Below are 24092 nucleotides of genomic sequence, written 5' to 3' on the forward strand. Positions count from 1 at the left end.
GAGGAGGAGTCGGCTGATGCGGTGCCAGACTTGTAGGAGCAGGAGTCGGCTGACGCGGTGGACTTGGAGGAGGAGTCGACTGACGCGGTGCCGGACTTGTTGGAGCGGGAGTCGACTGACGCGACGGACTTGGAGGAGTCGACTGACGCGGCGCCGGACTTGTTGGAGCTGGAGTGGGCTGACGCGGCGGAGTTGTTGGAGCAGGAGTCGGTGGCCTTGGAAAGACGATGCAATCCTTTTTCATAGAATGATACGATGTATGGCATCTCCCAGTATGCGCTCCTCGTCACCTCCAGGAAAGTCAAGCTCTAGCTCGTAATATCATGTCATCACTTCATCAACCCCGAAACGAGCATAGCTAGCTGGAATCAAAGTGCAACGGAAGGTTGTTTCAGGTGGATTTCTTAAAGCATAGCCGTCCGCCACCTTCATGGATATGTTCTTCACTTGCATGTGTGGTTCACAAGGTGTCGTAGCTATGATACCATCCATGGGGTATCTGACAGCAGTGAACCATTAGCGTGTGTGGAACCCACGTTACCTCTCGGCATAGATGGGATGTGGCTCTCCAATGCTGGATCCGCTAGCTGCTGCCGCTGCTGAGACACCCTGTCCTGGCTAAGTGAGTCAATCAGCTCCTGCTGCCTTATGAAAGCGCGTTCCAACTCCGCGTGCTTTGATTCTACCTGTTGAAGGAGGTCTGCTTCCTGCTGCCTCCACTCCTCCAGTTTCCTCTCCTGCTCCTCCTATTGCTTCTTTCTCGCATGACTTCTATAGTCGGCATTCCAATCCGCAAACCCCTCATACCATGGAATAACGTCTTTGCCTCGTGTTCATCCTAGACTCCTAGGTGTTCAGGATTCTTCAGGGCATGCGTAAGCTCGTCGTTCTCTCTGATGGGCGTGAACACCCCCGTTCGAGCCTCTTCTATTGAAACAATTAAAGTGTCAGAGGCTTCTTTAAGACTTGCCCGCTCCATAACCAGCCTTGTCTCTGGGTCCAACTTCCCCCCATGCGCATAAAACCAAGTCATGCACCTTTCGGGCCAGCTCAATGTAACTGGAGTGACCCCTGCAGCAATCATCTCTTGCTCAAAGATATCCCACTTAGGTCGGGCCACCTCGGAGCCACCTGGCCCCAGATTATTGTGCCACTTCTTTTTTGCAGCATTAATCTTGTTTATTCTCGACTGTTCCTGAGCTATTTCTGATTCCTTGAACTTCACGAAAGCGTCCCAGTGATCTCTTGCCTTCTCTAGTGTTCCCTTGAATTCTGGTGTCTGCTTTCCTTCTTTGACGTATGCGACGCATATATTTTTCTTGTGGTTGTTGAATGCTATCGCCATCTTCTTAAGAGCATTGTCCTTGACTTTCTCCAGATCTGCATCTGCCAAATGATCTGGTAGGGTGAAATGTGACATGAGCGACTCCGAAAGCAGATCTTTTGCTCTTTGGTCGACAAAAGTAACATCTGGATCTCCCTTTGCTGCCTTTTTCCATTCTTGAACGGAGATCGGGATTTGGTCCCTGACAATAACTCCGCATTGATGAATGAACTTGTTCGCACTCTTCTTAGGTTCAAGCGGTTCACCATTATGTTTGATGGCATCGATGTTATACTTTACGCTAGCCTGCAACTTTTTGGCCGGGCCTCGAACTGCCCTACTGCTTGTAGAAGATTTGCTCAATCCGGAGGGCTAAAAGAAGAATGATCGGTTCGTTAATATATATACAAATCAATTAAAACGTGTGATGATCACCAGATGCCTTATATAAATATACCTCGCCGGTCTTTGTTCTTTGACAAACATTTCCTTCATCATCATTGTTGTGGAATTCATCTATTCGTTCGTCTTCATCAAATATCATACCCTCACCGGTATTGTTCAGATATTGTGAGTTGTCATCTTCTTCATTCTCATCTGGGCTTGGGGAGCGTATGATGTCGAACATAGTCTCTTCTCCTTCTCTACCGGTATTGTCCATAGCTTTTATTTAACTAATCAAAAGAAAGATAAAACAATTTAGTATTCAAATTAGAATGCATGCAATCAATAAGGAAAAACTGAATCATAGTAGATAATATCCATCTCGAATAATAGCAGTAATATATACATCTCGATTAATCCAGATAATATGCATCATCGAATATAATCTCGAATACATCGTCTCGAATATTATCAAATAATATAATTGAAGGAAATATGCCCTAGAGGAAATAATAAAGTTGTTATTTATATTTCCTTATATCGTGATAAATATCTATTATTCATGCTAGAATTGTATTAACCGCAAACTTGATACATGTGTGGATACATAGACATAACACAGTGTCCCTAGTAAGCCTCTACTAGACTAGCTCGTAGATCAAAGATGGTTAAGTTTCCTAACCGTAGACATGTGTTGTCATTTGATGAATGGGATCACATCATTAGGAGAATGATGTGATGGACAAGACCCATCCATTAGCTTAGCGTAATGAACGTTAAGTTTTATTGCTATTGCTTTCTTCATGACTTATACATGTTCCTTTGACTATGAGATTATGCAACTCCCGAATACCGGAGAAATACCTTGTGTGCTATCAAACGTCACAGTGTAAAAGGGTGATTATAAAGATGCTCTATAGGTATCTCCGAAGGTGTTTTGTTGGGTTGGCATAGATCGAGATTAGGATTTGTCACTCCGAGTGTCGGAGAGGTATCTCTAGGCCCTCTCGGTAATGCACATCATAATAAGCCTTGCAAGCAATGTGACTAATGAGTTAGTTACAGGATGATGCATTACAGAATGAGTAAAGAGACTTGACGGTAACGAGATTGAACTAGGTATGAAGATACCACGATCGAATCTCAGGCAAGTAACATACCGATGACAAAGGAAATAACGTATGTTGTCATAACAGTTCAACCGATAAAGATCTTCATAGAATATGTGGGAGCCAATATGAGCATCCAGGTTCCACTATTGGTTATTGACCGGAGAGGTGTCTCGGTCATGTATACATAGTTCTCGAACCCGTAGGGTCCACACGCTTAACGTTCGATGACGATTTGTATTATGAGTTATGTGTTTTGATGACCAAAGTTTGTTCGGAGTATTGGATGAGATCACGGACATGACGAGGAGTCTCTAAATTTTCGAGAGGTAAAGATTGATATATTGGATGATAGTATTCGGACACCGGAATGGTTTCGGAGTGGTTCGGGTATTTTTTGGAGTACCGGGAGGTTACCGGAACTCCCCGGAGAAGTAATGAGCCTACATGGGCCATAGGGGAGAGGGGAGGCAGCCCACAAGGGGTGGCCGCGTGCCCTCCCATAGGGCGTCCGAATTGGACTATGGGAGGGGGCGCGCCCCGTTTTCCTTCTCCTCTTCCCTCTCCCTCCCCTCTTTCCCCCTCCATGAGAAGAAAAAAGGGGGAGGGGCGAATCCTACTAAGACGGGAGTCCTTGTAGGACTCCCCTCTCCTTGGCGCGCCCATGGTGGCCGGCCTCCTCATCTCCCTCCTTTATATACGTGGGAAGGGCACCCCTTGGAGACACACCAATTGTTCCAAGCCGTGTGCGGCGCCTCCCTCCACGGTTTACTCCTCTGGTAATATTCACGTAGTGCTTAGGCGAAGCCCTACGCGGATCACATCACCATCACCATCACCACGCCATCATGCTGACGAAACTCTCCCTCGACCCTCTGCTGGATCAAGAGTTCAAGGGATGTCATCGAGCTGAATGTGTGCAGAACTCGGAGGTGCCGTACATTCGACGTTTGATCGGTTGGATCGTGAAGACGTTCGACTACATCAACCGCGTTAAACTAACGCTTCCGCTTTCGGTCTACGAGGGTACGTGGACACACTCTCCCCCTCTTGTTGCTATGCATCTCTTAGATAGATCTTGCATGATCGTAGGATTTTTTTTGAAATTGTATGCTACGTTCCCAACAGTGGCATCAGAGCCAGGTCTATGCGTAGATGATATGCATGAGTAGAACACAAAGAGTTGTGGGCGATGATAGTCATACTACTTACCACCAATGTCTTATTTTGATTCGGCGGTATTGTTGGATGAAGCGGCCCGGACCAACCTTACATGACCGCGTTCATGAGACCGAATCCACCGACAGACATGCAACTTGTTTTGCATAAAGGTGGCTGGTGGGTGTCTGTTTCTCCAACTTTAGTTGAATCGAATTTGACTACGGGCGGTTCTTACTAGATGCCTGTAGCGGCCACCTAAAACTTGCAACAACAAAGTAGAGGACGTCTAACTTGTTTTTGCAGGGCATGCTGTGATGTGATATGGTCAAGACATAATGTGATATACGTTGTTGTATGAGATGATCATGTTTTGTAAAAGTTATCAGCAATTGGCAGGAGCCTTATGGTTGTCGCTTTATTGTATGAGATGCACACGCCATGTAATTGCTTTACCTTATCACTATCAGTTAGCGATAGTTGTAGAAGCAATAATTGGCGAGACGACCACGACGCTGCGATGGAGATCAAGGTGTCAAGCCGGTGACGATGGAGAACATAACGGTGCTTTGGAGATGGAGATCAAAGGCATAAGATGATGATGGCCATATCATGTCACATATTTTGATTGCATGTGATGTTTATCTTTTATGCATCTTTGGAGATGGAGAACATAACGGTGCTTAGTACGGCGGTAGCATTATAAGATGACCCCTTACCAAAATTTCAAGGTATAAGTGTTCTCCCCGAGTATGCACCGTTGCGAAAGTTCTTCGTTTCGAGACACCATGTGATGATCGGGTGTGATAGACTCTACGTTCACATACAACACGTGCAAGACAGTTTTGCACATGCGGAATACTCGGCTTAAACTTGACGAGCCTAGCATGTACAGACATGGCCTCGGAATACTGGAGACCGAAAGGTCAAACGTGAAACATATAGTAGATATGATCAACATAGAGATGTTCACCATTGAAGACTACTCCATCTCACGTGATGATCGGACATGGTTTAGTTGATTTGAATCACGTGATCACTTAGATGACTCGAGGGATGTCTATCTAAGTGGGAGTTCTTAAGTAATTTGATTAATTGAACTTTAATTTATCATGAACTTAGCCCTGATAGTATTTGCAAATTATGTTATAGATCAATAGCTCGCGATGTAGCTCCCCATTTATTTTTGATATGTTCCTAGAGAAAAATAAGTTGAAAGATGATAGTAGCAATGATGCGGACTGGGTCCGTGATCTAATGATAGTAGCATGTACAGAAGAATTATGTCCTTGATGCACCGCTAGGTGACGGACCTATTGCAGGAGCAGATGCAGACGTTATGAATGATTGGCAAGCTTGGTATGATGCCTACTTGATAGTTTAGTGTGCCATGCTTTACACCTTAGAACCGGGACTTCAAAAACGTTTTGAACGCCAGAAAGCATATGAGATGTTCCAAGAGCTGAAATTGGTATTTCAGACTCATGCCCGTGTCGGGAGGTATGAGACCTCTAACAAATACTTTGCCTACAAGATGGAGGAGAATAGCTCAACTAGTGAGCATGTGCTCAGAATGTCTGAGCACTACAATCGCTTGAATCAAGTGGGAGTTAATCTTCCAGATAAGATAGTGATTGACAGAGTTCTCTAGTCACTATCACCAAGTTACTAGAACTTCATGATGAACTATAATATGCAAGGGATAACAAAAACGATTCCCAAGCTCTTCGGGATGCTGAAATCGGCAAAGGTGGAAATCAAGAAATAGCATCAAGTGTTGATGGTTAACAAGACCACTAGTTTCAAGGAAAAGGGCAAGGGAAGGAAAGGGAACTTCAAGAAGAATGGCTAGCAAGTTGCCGCTCCCATGAAGAAGCCCAAAGATGGACCCAAGCCTGAAACTGAGTGCTTCTACTGCAAAGGAAATGGTTGTTGGAAGCGGAACTGCCCCAAATACTTGGCGGATAAGAAGGATGACAAAGTGAACAAAGTTATATTTGATATACAAATTATTGATGTGTACTTTACTAGTGTTCGTAGCAACCTCTGGGTATTTGATACCGGTTCAGTTGCTAAGATTAGTAACTCGAAACGGAAGTTGCAGAATGAACAGAGACTAGTTAAGGATGAAGTGACGATGTGTGTTGGAAGTGGTTCCAAGATTGATATGATCATCATCACACACTCCCTATACTTTCGGGATTAGTGTTGAACCTAAATAAATGTTATTTGGTATTTGCGTTGAGCATAAATATGATTGAATCATGTTTATGGCAATACGGTTATTCATTTAAGTCAAAGAATAATTGTTGTTCTATTTACATGAATAAAACCTTCTATGGTCTTACACCCAATGAGAATGGTTTATTGAATCTCGATCGTAGTAATACACATATTCATAATATTGATGTCAAAAGATGCAAAGTTGATAATGATAGTGCAACATACTTGTGGCACTGTCGTTTAGGTCATATTAGTGTAAAGCGCATGAAGAAACTCCATGTTGATGGACTTTTGGAATCACTTGATTATGAATCATTTGATACTTGTGAACCATGCCTCATGGGCAAGATCACTAAAACTCCATTCTCAGGAACAATGAAGCGAGATAATGACTTATTGGAAATAATACATACCGATGTATGCGGTCCGATGAGTGTTGAGGCATGCGGCGGGTATCGTTATTTTCTTATCTTCATAGATGATTTGAGCAGATATGGGTATATCTACTTAATGAAACACAAGTCTGAAACATTTGAAAAGTTCAAAGAATTTCAGAGTGAAGTGGAAAATCATCGTAACAAGAAAATAAAGTTTCTACGATCTGATCGCGAAGGTGAATATTTGAGTTACGAGTTTGGCCTTCATTTAAAACAATATGAAATAGTTTCACAACTCACACCACCTGGAACACCACAGCGTAATGGTCTGTCCAAATGTCGTAACCGTACTTTATTAGATATGGTGCGATCTATGATGTCTCTTACCAGTTTAACACTATCATTTTGGGGTTATGCATTAGAGACAGTTGCATTCATTTTAAATAGGGCACCGTCTAAATCTGTTGAGACGACACCGTATGAACTATGGTTTGGCAAGAAACCTAAGCCGTCGGTTCTTAAAGTTTGGCGTTGCGATGCTTATGTGAAAAAGCATCAGCCTGATAAGCTCAAACCCAAATCGGAGAAGTGCGTCTTCATAGGATACCCAAAAGAGACTGTTGGGTTCACCTTCTATCACAGATCCGAAGGCAAGATCTTTGTTGCTAAGAATGGATCCTTTTTAGAGAAGGAGTTTCTCTCGAAAGAAGTGAGTGGGAGAAAAGTAGAACTTGACGAGGTAATTGTACCTTCTCTTGAATTGGAAAGTAGTTCATCACAGAAATTAGTTCCAGTGATGCATACACCAATTAGTGAGGAAGCTAATGATAATGATCATGAAACTTTAGATCAAGTTACTACCGAACCTCGTAGGTTAACCAGAGCATGTTCCGCACCAGACTGGTACGGTAATCTCGTTCTGGAAGTCATGTTACTAGACCATGACGAACCTACGAACTATGAGGAAGCGATGATTAGCCCAGATTCCGCAAAATGGCTTGAGGCCATGAAATCTGAGGTAGGATCCATGTATGAGAACAAAGTATGAACTTTGGTGGACTTGCCCGATGATTGGCAAGCCATAGAGAATAAATGGATCTTCAAGAGGAAGACGGATGCTGATGGTAGTGTTACTATCTACAAAGATCGAATTGTGGCAAAAAGTTTTCGAAAAGTTCAAGGTGTTGACTACAATGAGATTTTTTCACTCATACCGCTGCTTAAGTCTGTCCGAATCACATTAGCAATTGCCGCATTTTATGAAATCTAGCAAATGGATATCAAAACTGCATTCCTTAATGGATTTATTAAAGAAGAGTTGCATATGATGCAACCAGAAGGTTTTGTCAATCGTAAATATGCTAACGAAATATGCAAGCTCCAGCAATCCATCTATGGACTGGTGCAAGCATCTCGGAGTTGTAATATACGCTTTGATGAGTTGATCAAAGCATATAGTTTTATACATACTTGCCGTGAAGCCTATATTTATAAGAAAGTGAGTGGGAGCACTACAGCCTTTCTGATAAGTATATGTGAATGACATATTGTTGATCAGATATGATGTAGAATTTTCTGGAAAGCATAAAGGAGTGTTTGAAAGGAGTTTTTCAAAGAAGGACCTCAGTGAAGCTGCTTACGTATTGAGAATCAAGATCTATAGAGATGGATCAAGACGCTTGATAAGACTTTCGATGAGTACATATCTTGATAAGTTTTTGAAAGAGTTTAAAATGGATCAGTCAAAGAAGGAGTTCTTGCCTGAGTTGTAAAGTATGAAGTTGAGTAAGACTCAAAACCCGGCCACGGCAGAAGATAGAGAGAGAATGAAAGGCATTCCCTATGCCTCAGCCATTGGTTCTATAAAGTATGCCACGCTATGTAACAAACCTGTTGTTTACTTTTCCATGAGTTTGGCAAAGGGGTACGATAGTGATCCAGGAGTGGATCACTGGATAGCGGTCAAAGTTATCCTTCTCTCCCTAATAATAAGGGAAAAGTCTAAAAAAACCTTGTATTCGTATCCGAAGTCTGAATCGAACCTTGAACTCCAAATCCCTGAAATTGTCACCCTGTCCTTTCTAATCCCAGCCTATCCCGGTTGATTAGTGCTAATAGTTCATTTGCGCGTCGGGATTGCTGACGTGTAACGTATTAGGGTGGGATTAGAGGTCATCTAGGACTGACATCGGGCCCTCTTTTTTCGAAAAAAAAGAGACATCAGGCCCACTTGAGCTGCGGCGGGGGATAGGTGGGGAACTGCGGCGGGGGATAGGTGGGGAACAAGGAGGGGCGGCGGGCGGCCGAGGTAGTTATTGCGGGCGGCGACTGAGGGGCGGCGGGCGGGCGGGCGGGCAGCGAGCGGAAACTGAGGGGCGGCGGGCGGCAGGGGCGGCGGGCGGCAGGGGCGGCGGGCGGCGGGCAGTTGCCACTGCCCTATCGTGAGGATCCGATGGCTTTCCAGCCGGAGAAGCGATGCCACTGCAGGCCGCTGAAGAAGGAACCCCGCTGGATTTCATGGGGCGATGAAAATCCTAGAAGAAGGCTGCGTGCTCAGCATTGTAAGATGCTCATCTTCCTCCTTTCTACTGAATTTCTTCATTCCTTTTTCAGATTTCTCGTTTTTGATTGTGTGAACTGTTTGGTATTTTGATTCAGACCGATGGCTGTGGGTATTTTTCTTGGCATGGTCCTTGCTCCCCATTTGTTTGGCAACTACTTGTTGATCTTAGGGATTCAATCAGGAGGATGAATGGTGAAGTGACTGTGGCTAGAACAAGGGAGGAGAATTGGAGCAGAGGCTATACTGGCACAACAAATTGATGAGAAGAATGAAGAAATCTCTGGAATAAGGGCTAGGTGTGATAGGATGGAGAGAATTGCAATGTATAGCAGTGTTTTATATGGCATTACCGTGTTAGTGGTTGGTATATTTGCAGGCTTTGTATTAGGTACAGGATCATTGTAATGGTTAGATGATGTAATGGTTAGATAATACACTCATTTATCTGCTAGTGATAAATTGGAGCAGAGGTTATACTGATGCACCTTTGTTTAATACATTTGTGTTGCAGTCATCTGCTAGTGATATTGATTCCTTCTGTGCACTCTAAAAAATCCTGATAATTATGATTTCAGATTGACATCAGTTTCTGTGAATGTTATTTGACAGCTGCTTTGCCAGAATTTTGGCAGAACTCAAATAGCACATACTAGCTATGTGTCAGCCTTTCCAGTTTGAAATTTCACCGATACTGTTGCTGTTTGAGATTTGGCAGATTTCAAATACCATGCAATTGCTATTTCACAGCTGTTGTTGTAGTCACTTTTGGCAGATTTAAAGTACGTGGGGCTTTAAAGTACCAAACAATTGATGTTGCTTGACAAGTTCACAGCATGTATATGACACAAAGGTGCATCAGTGCATACACCAGTAGTTCAACTAGAAGGACATAAACCACAAGTGCAACCAAAAGGAGAAATCACTAGTTTAGCAATACTGACATACTAACATGACCACAAGTTCAACCTAAAGGACAGATCACTTCTTTGCTTTTTTCTTGGCTTGCAAATTCTGCTTGTTAGGATCCTTCCTCTTCCTTCCACTTGCTTGTGCAGTATCTTTTCCTCTATTCTCTTGTTGGCTTGCTCTGATCTGTGCATCAGTATGTGCTTGCTGGTGAAGAAAACAATGCTTTAATACATAAAACAATGCACAGCTATTGCAAGAAATGCATAATCAATACAAAATCAGCACAGTTATATACCTCAGCTGCCTTCATTTTCCTCCCTGTTTTCTTCAGAAAGGCATTCTTTTTCTTCCCCTTTTCTGGATTTTTGAAGCAACCTGACTTATTGTGGCCTTGCTTGCCACACATACTGCAGGTAATCTTAATCCCATGTTTTGACATTTTCTTCCCTTTTGGTGCTTCTCCTTCTTCCCTCCTCATGTCATTGTTCCTAGGCCTACCAGGCATGCTCACATAACCTGGAGCTTGTGGTCTGGGATTTTGAGAAACAGGCCATCTTTCCTCACCTTCAACTGGCTCCAAACAGTGCTCGTATATTTTCTTAAACTGCTCTACTGAATAGCACTTGTGAATAAAATCTCCAATTTTTCTGCCAGACTTATATATAGCACTTATAGCATGGCAACAAGGTAGGCCTGCAAGCTGTAAGTACCCACAAGAGCATGTTCTCTTCTCCAAATTTACAGTGTAGCTCCTTCCTCTTCCACTTACATGCTTAACTTCAAATCCCTCTTTCCCATTCCAGAGCACATCACAGAATTGAGTCATTTTGATGCTCACCTTAAGTTTTTTGAAGATGTTTGGGCAAATTGGATTGGTAGTCCACTTCTCAGATTTTTCTCTGTTTTCTTGGACTCTCTTTGTCATTTTCTGTCTAACCTTTTCCAGCATAGATATACATGGATAAAATCTGGCCTCAATGATGGAGTTGTTAAAGGACTCACATAGGTTATTGTCCACTGAGTCACACATTGAACCAACAGGGAAAAAAGCTCTGGCCCAATGCTTAGGGTTCGTTCTCATTATGTCCCTTGCCCCTTCTGGTGTGTCTTGAGCTAACTTTGCTTTTCTGTACATGAAATCTTCTCTGTTTGCAGCCTTTGCTATAGCCCAGAATTTCTTCTGTAGAGCATGCTCTCTATGCTTCTTTCTCCAATTAGCATATATGTGTCTAGCACACATCCTGTGTTCTGCCTTTGGTAGATAGTCTTCCATGCTACTGATCAAACCCTGCATGATCATTGGATGCAAGGTAAACCATAGTACCAATGAAAATAATTTTTGCAAGTTATCGTACTAAAATAATGTACCAAAGGAGTACACCAAGAGTCGTGCTCCGTCTAGGCGACTAGACGTGATGACTAAAATAATGTATGCAAGTACTACAGTAGGTCGTGCTCCGTCGAGGCGACTAGACATGATGGCTAAAATAATATATCAAAGGAGTACACTAGGTGGTGCTCCGTCTAGGCGACTAGAACTAATTACCTTTTGTTGGTCTGAAATGAACACCCAGCCTTCACCTTGATTATTTATGTCCAAGTCTTTGATCAGAAGGCCAATAAACCATTCCCAATTTTTTGTTGTTTCTTGCTCCACTATTGCCCAAGCAATTGGGTACATTTGGTTGTTAGCATCCCTACCAACAGCACAAAGAAGTTCACCTTGACATGCTCCTTTAAAGAAACAACCATCAAGGCCAATTACCCTTCTACATGCTTTAAACCCCTTTTTCATAGCACCGAAGCAAACATAAAATCTCTGGAATATATTTTGGTCCACATATTTAGGATCCAATCCTACAAGAATGGTACTACCAGGATTGCTTCTCAACAATTCTAGCTGGTAGTCAAAGACCTTAGTGTATTCCTCTTTCATCCCTTGTAAAAGCTTCTGTGACACTATCTTCTTTGCAGCCTTGCACTTTGATGTTGATACATCTGCAAAGAAATCCTTCAAAACAGTGGCTTTAATGCTGTCAATCTTCCAAGTGGGGTTGGCCCTTAAGATATCCTCATATCTTCTAGCAATCACTTTAGCAGTTACAAGGTGATTGTCCCTATTTGGAGCACACATATGTTCACTCTCATATGTTAAAACCTGAAATCTGGAACACCTGCTTGTCTTTGCACCATAAATGAGCCATGGACATCCTGGCCATCCACACTTGGCCCTAATTCTTTCATCCTCTGACTTCATGAAAATAATACTTCTTTTTGTGAGCAGTCCATATTTTGTTAGTGCTTTTTTCATCTGATTCTTGCTCCTAAACACCATTCCTAAACAAAAAGTAGGAATCTCTGTCTTTGGATTATACCTAACGAACCGGCTCTTCCTCCTGACAACATGGCCATCATCATCTGTCTGATCACCATATGAGTAATCCTCATCATCTGATTCAAAGTAGTCTTCTCCTATCACTTCTTCCACATTTGCCACAAGATCTATTGGAACAGCACCTGAAGGAGTACTTTCAGCCCACTTCTTGGAGGCTCTAATTCTCTTTTTAAAGGCCTTTGCTTGTTCCCTTAGTTCAACATATTCTTCATCCAGTCCACTGTCATCACTACCTGCTACATAATCACTATCATCAGCATCACTGTCTGAATATACAGAGCCACTGTCTTGGGGTAGTGCCTCTTCTTGAATTGTTGGCTGTTGAGTTCTTGCCCCGGTGATTGCAGCAGTACCACTTTGTGATGCAGCATCTATTACCTGAGAGCTACCGGTTATGAAATCTGCACATAAATTAACTTGAGAGCACAACCCTGTATCATCACTCTGTTTCTTCAGAAACTTATGTTTTGTAGGGCTCCTAAGTACTTCAGTTATTACTCCTCTCTGATTTGGTACAAGCACATGATTAGTTGTTGCAGTCAATTGAGTATTTGGAACAATGGCATTTATATCATCTTCTGCAGTAATAACACAGTCAGGTGCATCATTACTTTCTTCATCAGCATCATTACCTATCTCATCCTCAAAGTTACTAACACTGTCTTCACTGTCACTTTCATTATCCTGCTCCCCGAAATATTCCACATAAACATCAGCAACTCCACGATCACTAGTGTAATCTGACATCTTCATACAACCAACATCATCACAGAGAAATAACAGGCCATTCACTAGTTCTTTACCAGGCAATAGAAAATAAAGTTTCATACTCTCTTTGAACGTCATGTGATCACCAAGAAACCCTTTGACCTCTGGTAAAGACAATTTGTCCCTCTCTATTTCTGACATTGCCTCATCCCCCCCAACATAGTCCAAATTAGGCCCAATTCGAACAAATTGTCCACCAAAATGAAACCTCACATTCAGTTTCTCACATGGATCCATGCTGCAGCACGAACCCTAGCCTACATTGCCAAAAAAAAGTCCCCAAAAATCAATGGCGAATACAACTCATCAGAACTAAATTTAAGAGCAAATCCAACTTTTTTGAACAAACAAAGAGAACCTACAAACCTAAACTTTCCTACCCGAAAACCCTAACTACAGCCACTCATCAGCGGCCGATGCAACTACTAGAAGACTCGTGAGAGAGATGAGGATTACCGATCTTTTCTCCCGCCGTCTTGATCGTCTTCCTATCCCCAAGATCAATCACCGGTCGTCATTGCCGCTGCACAGGAAGGGGGAGGAGAAGGAACGGGGAGGGGAACCGTCGAGGGAGAGGCAGAGGAGGGACGCAGCGATTAATTTGGTGGTGAGGTTTAAGAGCCGACATGCTACGGCCCATGGCCAGTCCAGCCGGTGGGCATTTCTCGGCCCATCTCTGCCACGTATGAAATCCCACTGAACACAAACGCTATCTCACGCAGAAAAGGCTGGGATAGGCTGGGATTAGAAAGGACAGGGTGACAATTTCAGGGATTTGGAGTTCAAGGTTCGATTCAGACTTCGGATACGAATACAAGGTTTTTTTTAGACTTTTCCCTAATAATAAAGCTCGGATTGACTTTGTCGGGTTCACCGTCACAATACGCTTCTTCCCATGATTTTACGCTTTCAATTTAAATTTAAAACATATTCGAGGTGATACTAAAGGTCTCTGTGGTTTTTTTTACAATCGACTCTTTTTAAGTGGCGAAGAGATAAAACGTTTTGTTCCGGTAGAACAAGAAAAGGTTTAGTTCCGGTAGAAAAAGAAAAGGTCATGCAATCGAACCCCCGACCAGAACATGAGATGACACATGCCATACCAACACGCCAAGAGTCCACGTTAACAAAAAGATTGGAATATTTCGATACGAGGTACAAATTCTGTTCCGAGACCCAGCTTTTAGGTTGTTCCGTTTCTAAATCTCCCTCCTCTCATGGGCCTCGGGCCGAACTGAAGTGGCAGCCCGGCAATAGGAGAGTGGGCTTAGGCAAAAATTGTTGCGCCGGCAAGGTATCAAACTCACAAACTCTTCGTCCTTTCTAAGAAGGCAACCAGCGAGCTAGCTTTTCCTTGTGTTATAATGTTCTTTTCTGAATCAATAGTCCCCCCTCGCTATAGTATATACAGAACACACCAATTTATATACGTCGGTATGTAGACAAGACGGTCGAAACGGATAACTAAAAGGAAAATGAGGTGCATGACGCTGCATACGTGCATTGTAAAGAAAAGGAATTTCGGGCTATGAAAGGAAGGATGGATTTGAGGATTATTTATGGGATGCAAAGATATTGCCATACATGAAAGGATGGAAGGAATTGGATGATTAAAAGGAATGAGATGCATGACGTCTATATGCATTGTAAAAAGGAATTGTGGGCTATTAATGGGAGGATCTATATGAGGATTATTATGGGATGCAAGGATGCAAGGAATTGCGCATGAAAAAAGATGGAAGGATGTGTGCATGTTGCAAGACACTTATATGAACATGATGAGTTCCAGGATTTCAGGGCTGCAAACAGTAGAGCATTTAAATTTGGATTGCCAAAAAAACTATTTTTCCTAAGAGGTCCTCTAACACATAATCCTTATTTTTTGGGTAATCTCTACTCATAAAGGAGCAGTCCGTACGTCGTTCGTTCGTTCGCTCGCCTCCCACCCCATCCATCGAAGCCACCATCGATCTTTATTTAACGTAGCCCCACCTTTGGTTTTAGGCCACCGCTTTTTTTTAATCCAAATTAAGAGGAAAAACCCAGCCCCCATCTCCGCACGGTTCGCTCTCTCTCTCTCTCTCTTGGCACGCACAACCTGATCCCTCAACGCACTAGGGTTAGCGACCTCCATGTCGCCACCAGCCGCCATGCCGACATCACCTTCGACCAAGACCGACGAGTCCACGGGATCCCACGAGCGCGGACTTGGAGGAGTTGATCTGCAAGGTCAAGGTGCAGGCCTTGCCCCAACGCAAGGAGAGGAGCGCCGGTGCCTTCAACAGCAGCTCGGCGTAGGCCGGGATCCATGGAGAGGTACGAGGTGCTCAAGGACATCGGTGACGGCAATGTCAACGTCACGCGGATGATGTGGAACAAGGAGACTGAGGAGGTCGTCGCCATGAAGTACATCCCATGGGGCTTCAAGGTAATTAGGGCTCCCCTGTGATCTATTCGTTCCAGCATGGGCTGCTCCGTCGAGTTTTTCTTATCCCGTCGGGATTCCCCTGCTGCGTATATAGTAATGGGGCAAACTTTTGGGTGTCCTGGTGTGTTTGCGGATTGATGAGAATGTGGCAAGGGATATCATAAACCACCACTCGCTGCGGCACATCAACAAAATCCAATTAAAGGAGGTGTGTTCGCTCACCTCCCACCCCATCCATCGAAGCCACCATCGATTTTTATTTAACGTAGCCCCACCTTCGGTTTTAGGCCACCGCTTTTTTTAATCCAAATTAAGAGGAAAAACCCAGCCCCCATCTCCGCACGGTTCGCTCTCTCTCTCTCTCTCTCTTGGCATGCACAACCTGATCCCTCAACGCATTAGGGTTAGCGACCTCCATGTCGCCACCAGCCGCCATGCCGACATCACCTTCGACCAAGACCGACGAGTCCACGGGATCCCACGAGCGCGGACTTGGAGGAGTTGATCTGCAAGGTCAAGGTGCAGGCCTTGCCCCAACGCAAGGAGAGGAGCGCCGGTGCCTTCAGCAGCAGCTCGGCGCAGGCCGGGATACATGGAGAGGTACGAGGTGCTCAAGGACATCGGCGGCGGCAATGTCAACGTCACGCGGATGATGTGGAACAAGGAGACTGAGGAGGTCGTCGCCATGAAGTACATCCCATGGGGCTTCAAGGTAATTAGGGCTCCCCTGTGATCTATTCGTTCCAGCATGGGCTGCTCCGTCGAGTTTTTCTTATCCTGTCGGGATTCCCCTGCTGCGTATATAGTAACGGGGCAAACTTTTGCGTGTCCTGGTGTGTTTGCGGATTGATGAGAATGTGGCGAGGGAGATCATAAACCACCACTCGCTGCGGCACATCAACAAAATCCGATTAAAGGAGGTGTGCTTGCTATCTATTCCCTTGAGCCAATCGAGATGATTTTATATCGAGATGATGTCGCCTCTTTAACAGGGAATGATGAACAACAGGGGATGATGAACAGCATGGGAACAAGGAGGAACTACCAGCCTGTTATAGACTAAGCACTAAAAGCATGCTTGCATTCACTTTAGCGAGTTCATTCTGTTAAGAGCAGTGCTTTCGTTATGTGTATGATGCTTGCTGTTTGTTGAAAGATCTGTTCCAAGGAATAAATTCTAAGTAATTTGTGGCTGCAATTTAGTGATAACCTTTATAAGATGGACTGCTTATGCGCGCTGGAAGTTTTGTAATAACCGTTGTTGCACATATGTTATCAGCATGAGAGATATAATATATTCTTTTCATCCTCACAAACTATTGGAGATGGAGCTCATTTTGCAGAATTTTCTACCGAGTTGCCAAATTTTGAGGGCCTGCAATTGAAGAATACAACACTTTTTGTTGGAGTGGAGACTAGAGTAATCATATCTGCTGCAAGAGAGATGTATTTTATTTTTGTTGGACATTTTCTGCATCTTTTATGGATGGTAACATTTGAGACAGCAATTTCAGTGCAAGCCATCAAGATCAACTTCAACATGTCTGGTCTCTAAAAGTTACTATTGACCATCGTTCGTGCATCCTATAAGGTATAGTCAGTACTATGAGTAACTTACGAGACATTGACTGTAGAAGTTCTTATACAACTCTTGTGAATTCTAACCGTCTTATTCATTTAGGATACCTAGAAGTATGTGGTACACAATCTGAAATAATTGCAGGAAAAATAAAGCATTACATCCAGTACATCGAATCATCAGAATTGATGGGACATCTCTATGTATAATCCTGAAGGAAGTGCTACTATTGAGAATGCTCCAACTGAATCAGTCAAACATGAACGTTTGACAGATGAAGTAAATCAGTTGCTGGAGAAGGAATACAGAAAAACTATTCTATATGGTCTCCTTGAGGTATTTTGACATTTTTAATGTCCGCCTCTGGATCTTATAGTTGCAAATACTTGAGAGCCATGTCATAAAATTACACCAATTATCTGGTATTGTGGTTTTTTCTCTGTTGACGTATATGATTTTCTAAACAAACTTGAACTACTCATATCTGAATATATTACTTCGTTGTTGAAGCTTCACATTGCCTTAACCTTCAGCGGTGCTGCAAAACTCCTTTCCACCCTAGAAGCATGCAACCTTTTGGGCCGAAATGCTATTTTTTCCTCCACTGCCTTGTCGCCAGTAATGGAACCATGGAAGCTGTACTACTTTTCTCCACTTTCTTGATGCAATTCACAGGAACATATCTGTACTGCTATGAATTATATTACGGAATGTGTGCTCCTTCATGGAACTGCAGTGTCTCTTTGTTCAGTTAGTTATATGAAATATTTTTCTTTTCTTTTCTCATGGACTATGTGCTACTTTGTGGAGAAATTTGGTTCAGTACTAACCTTCGAGAGATTGTTCTGAGACACAACTGCATCTAGCGTTTTATTAGATTAGCAGGTTAATTATACAAAGAAAACTAATAAGGGAATTTCCTAGCAGTACTATATATGCTTGGAGCTATGAGGTAATTTTATTATGTGTGACTTTCTTGCTCTCACGTTTTCTGATTTTGTCAATTTTAAATGTTCAGTTTCTATAGTACTTTGTCAATTTTAAATGTTCAGTTTCTCAACTTATTGTGAGGCTTGCACCGATCGAAGTAACCATGCGCCCTTGACTTGATCAAATGTATGTTTGCTAATTTATTTTTGAAGTGTGTTTGCTCCTACTATCTTATTATTCCTTAGCTAATTATGTTTTGGAATCCGGTGGATGCAAAGGAATTTCACCATAAGAAGGTGCTAACCTTTTGACAGGGAAAACATAAATAAAAATGAAATGGCTATTCTGAGATTTCTTAACAGGTTCCAAAGTGACAGACATTGCTAAATCAGATTACATACTATTCATAAAGATAACCCTCCATTGCATTATACCTATTAAGACTTAAGATGAAACACTTCATTGAATGCATTTTTCTGATATTGTTCTGCGGAAATGCACGAGCATTCTGCTAGAGGATGTAGACATAATCATGTACTCCCTCTGTCTGGAATTACTTGTCGCAAAAATGAATAAAAATGGATGTATTTAGAACTAAAATATTTCTAGATATATCCATTTATCTGACAAGTAATTCCCGATAGAGAGAGTATTATATTATCCTTAGTATGAACGTGTTTCTAAATAGTTTTTCTTGCTCAGACATGTGTTAGATTCAACACGACATCTCTAAAGTTTTGCGTGAAGCAAGATTCAGATGTCGACAACACTTTTTGATAGCTGGGGGAGGGGTATGAGATGTGGAAAACGCCCCAACGACCGGCTAGCCGTGTGGGAGAGCATGACACGATTGGCTGTGCGAAAAGAGAGTTAGAGAAGTTGCTATATTTTTCTTATTTATCATCTTCAATTAAAAAGAAAGGAGCGGCTATTTATGTGATGAAATTAATATCACATAACTTAACAAGTCAATTTGAGAGGATAGACCAAAAGGTTATGTATAAATGAGCTAAGTATTTTATAGCTCTTGGAATGCCCAACAACATATATCATATATATTTGTCATGGTAATGCACGGCATTTAACTAGGAGACATTTTATCTGCCTTATTGGCTGGGGGCGTCATTGACGACACATGCCTCCTCCTTTTGATTGCGGTGGTGAATCGACATGAACATGTGGGGTGGGGATGAGGGTAGAGAGCAGGGCAGCTGGCGGGGAACTTCTCCTTGGCGGTCCGTGGGGAAGTACGGTGTGAAGAAGAGAGGGCACCATGGCGAAGGTGTGGTGGGAGTCATCCGGTTTGAAAGGAGAGGGCTCCAACGAGAAATGTCCCGCTATGGTGAGAAATCGAGGGAAGGGGAGGGTCCGACAGGCAGAAAAAGGGAAGCGTGCCTCGTGGGGTGGAGTTTTTGTGTTGGGTCCATGTGTTGGAAATAACATGATGGATAGTCCGTACAACCACATTTCTTTCCCACACATAGTCTAAATTTGGAGCAGCCGGACAATACCAATTGAACTTCGAGGAGCCAGCTGGGTGTGCATACATGCCCAGACATATGAGGAAAAAATTAGCTTCGACCGTGGAGACAATCTTAATCATTTGTTTCATTCATATATATGCATTGTGTCTTTTTAAAAATAATAATATACATTGTAGCCCGTAGCAACGCACGGGCATTCTACTAGTGTGGGTTAACAGTGGAATACCGAGACAAGAAAATATGGTCTAATCGCAAGCCGAGCGGACAAATAAGGGATAGCATGAGAGTCCTAAAAATGTCTGAGGCATTTCGGTTCGAATGTGTGCGTTATGCTCCAATCCTTACCATCGACACCAAAACTTATTTTGTGATCATTGTGCAGCTGAGACCAAGTGGTCCACCAGTCTAATAATACCTTGCAAAAAGAGTATAACATGACCCCCACAATTTTTCTAAACCTCGATTCATGCGCCTGCCTGCCGGCGGTGGCACCGTCCGGATGTCGTACCGCGTGGGTGGGCGATTTGAAGGATCGGGCAATTAGTGTTTTCTTCGTACCGAAGCACAAGGTGTTGTGCTTGCAGATGCACGCCAATTTATCCTTCCCGTTGCAACGCACTGGCATATGTCCTAGTAATTACCTAAGAGGACTAAGGAAATATTTCTCGGTTCTGGAGGTGATAAAGAGTTCGTCGTAAAGAGTTACATCGATGCAAGCTTTTACACCGATCCGGATGACTCTGAGTCTCAATCTGGATACATATTGAAAGTGAGAGCAATTAGCTAGAGTAGCTCCATACAGAGCATTGTAGACATAGAAAATTTGCAAAATACATACGGCTCTGAATGTGGCAGACCCGTTGACTAAACTTTTCTCACAAGAAAAACATGATCACACCTTAGTACTCTTCGGGTGTTAATCACATAGCGATGTGAACTAGATTATTGACTCTAGTAAACCTTTTGGGTGTTAGTCACATGGCGATGTGAACTAATCACATAAAGATGTGAACTATTGGTGTTAGTCACATGGCGATGTGAACTAATCACATAAAGATGTGAACTATTGGTGTTAAATCACATGACGATGTGAACTAGATTATTGAATCTAGTGCAAGTGGGAGACTAAAGGAAATATGCCCTAGAGGCAATAATAAAGTTGTTATTTATATTTCCCTATATCATGATAAATATCTATTATTCATGCTAGAATTGTATTAACCAGAAACTTCATACATGTGTGGATACATAGACATAACACAGTGTCCCTAGTAGGCCTCTACTAGACTAGCTCGTTGATCAAAGATGGTTAAGTTTCCTAACCACAGACATGTGTTTTCATTTGATGAATGGGATCACATCATTAGGAGAATGATGTGATGGACAAGACCCATCAGTTAGCTTAGCATAATGATCGTTACGTTTTATTATTATTGCTTTCTTCATGACTTATACATGTTCCTCTGACTATGAGATTATGCAACTCCCGAATACCGGAGGAATACCTTGTGTTCTATCAAATGTCACAACGTAAAAGGATGGTTATAAAGATGCTCTACAGGTATCTCCGAAGGTGTTTTGTTGTGTTGGCATGGATCGAGATTAGGATTTGTCACTCCAAGTATCGGAGAGGTATATCTAGGCCCTCTCAGTAATGCACATCATAATAAGCCTTGCAAGCAATGTGACTAATGAGTTAGTTACGGGATGATGCATTACAGAACAAGTAAATAGACTTGCCGGTAACGAGATTGAACTAGGTATGAGGATACAGACGATCGAATCTCAGGCAAGTAACATACCAATGACAAAGGGAATAATGTATGTTGTCATAACGGTTCGACCGATAAAGATCTTCGTACAATATGTGGGAGCCAATTTGAGCATCCAAGTTCCGCTATTGGTTATTGACCGAAGAGGTGTCTCGGTCATGTCTACATAGTTCTTGAATCCGTAGGGTCCGCACACTTAACGTTCGATGATGATTTGTATTATGAGTTATGTGTTTTGGTGACCGAAGTTTGTTCGGAGTCCCGGATGAGATCACAGACATGACGAGGAGTCTCGAAATGTTCGAGAGGTAAAGATTGATATATATTTGACGATGGTATTCGAACACCAGAATGGTTTCGGAGTGGTTCGGGTATTTTTTGGAGTACCGGGAGGTTACCGGAACCCCCCGGGGAAGTAATGGGCCTACATGGGCCATAGGGGAGAGGGGAGGCAGCCCACAAGGGGTGGCCGTGCCCCCTCCCATAGGGAGTCCGAATTGGACTAGAGGAGGGGTGCGCCCCCTTTCCTTCTCCTCTTCCATCTCCCTTCCCTATTTCCCCCTCCATGAGAAAAAGGGGGGTCAAATCCTACTAGAACTGGAGTCCTAGTAGTAGGACTGGAGTCCTAGTAGCACTCCCCTCTCCTTGGCGCGCCCCTGGTGGCCGGCCTCCTCCTCTCCCTCCTTTATATAGGTGGGCAGGGCACCCCTTCGAGACAAACCAATTGTTCGAAGCCGTGTGCGGCGCCTCCCTCAGCGGTTTACTCCTCCGGTCATATTCACGTAGTGCTTAGGCGAAGCCCTGTGCGGGTCACATCACCATCACCGTCACCACGCCGTCGTGCTGACGAAACTCTCCCTCGACCCTCCGCTAGATCAAGAGTTCGAGGGACGCCATCGAGCTGAACGTGTGCAGAACTCGGAGGTGCCGTACGTTTGGCGCTTGATCGGTTGGATCGTGAAAACGTTCGATTACATCAACCGCGTTAAACTAACGCTTCTGCTTTCGGTCTACGAGGGTACGTGGACACACTCTCCCCCTCTCGTTGCTATGCATCTCCTAGATAGATCTTGCATGATCATAGGATTTTTTTTTTTGAAATTGCATGCTACGTTCCCAACAATAATCTCGAATACATCGTCTCGAATATTATTGAATATAATCTCGAATACATCTCGAGTATTATCACTAATACATCTTGAATATTATCATTGGGAAGCCGTGATGTCGAATATAATCACTAATACATCTTCAAGTCCAACTGTTGCTCTCTGGGAGGCAGTGAAACAGATCTTGCAGTACATGCAAGGAACATTGTCCATTGGTTTAACCCTTTAGCAATCACCTTCCACTCTTCTGAGTGTCTTTACTGATGCCGATTGGGCTGGCTGCAACGATGACAGGAGGTCTATGAGTGGGTTTGCAGTTTTCTTTGAACCCAACCTTGTATCATGGAGTGCACGGAAGCAACCAACTATGTCCCATTCATCCACTGAAGCTGAATACAAGGCGTTGGCGAATGGGACTGCCGAAGCTACTTGGTTACTGTCATTGCTAAGAGAGCTGCGAGTTTCTCAGCCCCGAACTCCTGTGTTGTGCTGTGACAATCTTGGTGCTACGATTTGACGGCTAATCCAGTATTTCATGCCCGCACTAAGCACATTGAAGTTGATTTTCACTTTGTGAGAGAGAAGGTCGCCATGGGAGCACTTGATGTTCGGTTCATCGTATCAGCAGACCTAGTGGCCGACGTTTTGACCAAACTCTCACGAAGAACATGTTCAATCGATTACGAACCAATCTGAACCTTCATATAGGTTAAGATTGCGGGGGAATGTTAACGCAATCCTATTGAATTAGCCAGGATACTAGTTAGTTACTATAGCTAGTCTGTTAGTATCTCTTGTAGCTTATCTGGCATGAGATAGAGTTGTTCTTATCCGGCCAATGTTTGTTGTAACAAACTCTGTATCTTGTATGTCTTCTGACTATAAATACAAAACTAGCCTGGGGTAATTACTCATAGCAAACCATTACTTCCAACTTAATTTTCCACAGAGTGAGCCTGGTTAATCTCCTCTCATGCATCTATTTATAACACATAGCAAAGTGGAAACTTCTCACTATACACAACCTTTGTGCTAATTTGAGCTTTTGAGATGAAACGGTTGATGTATAGAACCTATAACAATGTACCAATAGCCACTCATGGACATTCATCACATGAGAATACATAAATATTCCACCAACCTTGTGGAATAATGAGTGACTTTCCCCTTATATATCACCATGTAGTCACTGTGTAGATGGCACAACCTATCCCTCCATTTTGTTTTAGTGTGATGATGGCACACAAACATTGCAAACAACATACGAGAGAAGAACCAAAGATATACACACAGGAAAGGAGTGGGAGGCATCGGGAATAGAGACGAGCTGAGTATTGGTCTTGGAAGAAGTCATCTTGGAATACATAGCATGATCAAAACGACAACGAGAGCGAGGGGGTAGGGTGGCACCTAGGTTAGTACATCATATAGGGAAAATCACATAAACAAATGAAAAAAATCGTGAGAGAAGAACCGAAGAGTGATAAGAACAAGTGGGAATAGTAGGCGAAAGGAACATGGGCAGTGCTCGGATTTAATTCTTTTTTATATTCCAATAAAGCTTGTATTGTTTCTGTGGA

General features: G+C 43.1%; 1 long non-coding RNA gene across 1 annotated transcript; it reads left to right on the forward strand.

Moving 5' to 3' along the window:
- The first annotated feature begins 8970 nt into the window (after window positions 1-8970).
- On the forward strand, window positions 8971-9663 carry LOC125548007. Its single transcript, XR_007300868.1, has 2 exons — window positions 8971-9136; window positions 9234-9663. It is a non-coding gene; the product is annotated as an uncharacterized LOC125548007 (long non-coding RNA).
- Window positions 9664-24092: the final 14429 nt, after the last annotated feature.

The sequence above is a fragment of the Triticum urartu genome, chromosome 3 (assembly GCF_003073215.2).
Source record: "Triticum urartu cultivar G1812 chromosome 3, Tu2.1, whole genome shotgun sequence".
Classification (NCBI taxonomy): domain Eukaryota; kingdom Viridiplantae; phylum Streptophyta; class Magnoliopsida; order Poales; family Poaceae; genus Triticum; species Triticum urartu.